The following is a 1,600-nucleotide window of genomic DNA, read 5'->3' on the forward strand; positions in this document are numbered from 1 at the left end:
GAAGGTTGCTGTGAGCTGTGATGCCACAGCACTCTACCCAGGGTGACAGCTTGAGGCTCTGTCTCAAAAACAAACAAACAAATCAAAATTGGTTATTCATGAAGTGAAAGTAGTCCTGAGTAGAAAGCTCTCTTCAAATTAAGTTCAGAATGACAGGTGGTTTAACGGAGAAATGAGGACCAGTTATTTCACTTTGTAAAGCAAATCTGGTATCTAGTTTTGCCAAGATATTTTTTTCCAGTGAATTTCTCAAGAGATTTCCCACTCGGAAGTTCATTTTTAGAACTGAGTTACACACCCATGTGTGCTTAGCCAAGGAGGAGGGTGACTTTATTCACAGACTGCTGTGAATTTATTTAAACACGGGCTGCAGCAAATGGGACTTGGACTGGCAAACGTGTCTTCCTCTCTGCCCACCCTGGAGTATTTTGGCTCAGTGACAAAACCCTGATGTTATGTGGGATAGTTCCTCTAGTTTTACCAAAATATTAATATTACATTTAATAGAATTACCTTTTTACAAGGAACTTTTTATTTTAGAGCTTTTTGTTTTTTTTTTTTTTGGGACAGAATCTCAAGCTGTCACCCTGGGTAGAGTCCCATGGCATCACAGCTCACAGCAACCTCCAACTCTTAGGCTGAAGCAATTCTCTTGCCTCAGCCTCTTCCTCTGGAATGTAAATTTACCCAGGTTTCTTCTTTTTTTTTTGAGACAGAGCCTCAAGCTGTCCCCCTGGGTAGAGTCCCATGGCATCACAGCTTACAGCAACCTCAAACTCTTGGGCTCAAATGATTATCCTGCCTCAGCCTCCCATGTAGCTGGTACTACAGGCACCCACCACAACACCCAGCTATTTTTTGGTTATAGTTGTCATTGTTGTTTGGCAGGTCTGGGTTGGATTTGAACCCACTGGCTCCAGTGTATATGGCCAGTGCCCTAGCTGCTGAGCTACAGGCGCCAAGCCTGATAGTACTTGTTTTATATCTGAGGGTGACTTTTGTGCTTGTATTTGAATTAATATTTAACTTATTAAATCTATAAATTAAAAAACTTCAAATCATCAAATACAGTAAATATCATATATTAATTTGTAAACTTAGTACTATTTTTGAAAGAATAACTTTTTAAAATGTTCAATTAATGTATAATTTTAAACAAGTAAATTTTCTTAACCCCACTTACAAAGCTAATTAAGGATCCTTAAACGTTTTTTACTTTATTTACAAATTCAACACGTCTGATTCTCTTTAACACTAGACTGACAACTTTACAGCAAAGTCTCCCCCAGTGCTAATAGTCTATTTATCAGGCCAAAATGTATATGTAGATTGAGTAAATGAAATTTCCTGAGGTAAATGTCAGTGTAGCTCCTAACCAGTTTGTCAAAAATTCTGATCTAGGGCGGCACCTGTGGCTAAGTGAGTAGGGCACCGGCCCCATATACTGAGGGTTGCAGGTTCAAACCCAGCCCTGGCCAAACTGCAGCAAAAAAAATAGCCGGGCATTGTGGAGGGTGCCTGTAGTCCCAGCTACTCAGGAGGCTGAGGCAAGAGAATCACCTAAGCCCAAGAGCTGGAGGTTGCTGTGAGCTGTGATGCC

At 40.6% G+C, this 1,600-nt stretch overlaps 1 protein-coding gene across 3 annotated transcripts in view; it reads left to right on the forward strand.

The window, feature by feature from the left end:
- Window positions 1-1,600, forward strand: part of ARFGAP3 (ADP ribosylation factor GTPase activating protein 3) — a 59,786-nt gene that overhangs the window by 13,585 nt on the left and 44,601 nt on the right. The window lies entirely within an intron of this gene.

The sequence above is a fragment of the Otolemur garnettii genome, unplaced genomic scaffold (genome assembly GCF_000181295.1).
Source record: "Otolemur garnettii isolate 467f Iridium unplaced genomic scaffold, OtoGar3 scaffold00007, whole genome shotgun sequence".
Lineage (NCBI taxonomy): Eukaryota > Metazoa > Chordata > Mammalia > Primates > Galagidae > Otolemur > Otolemur garnettii.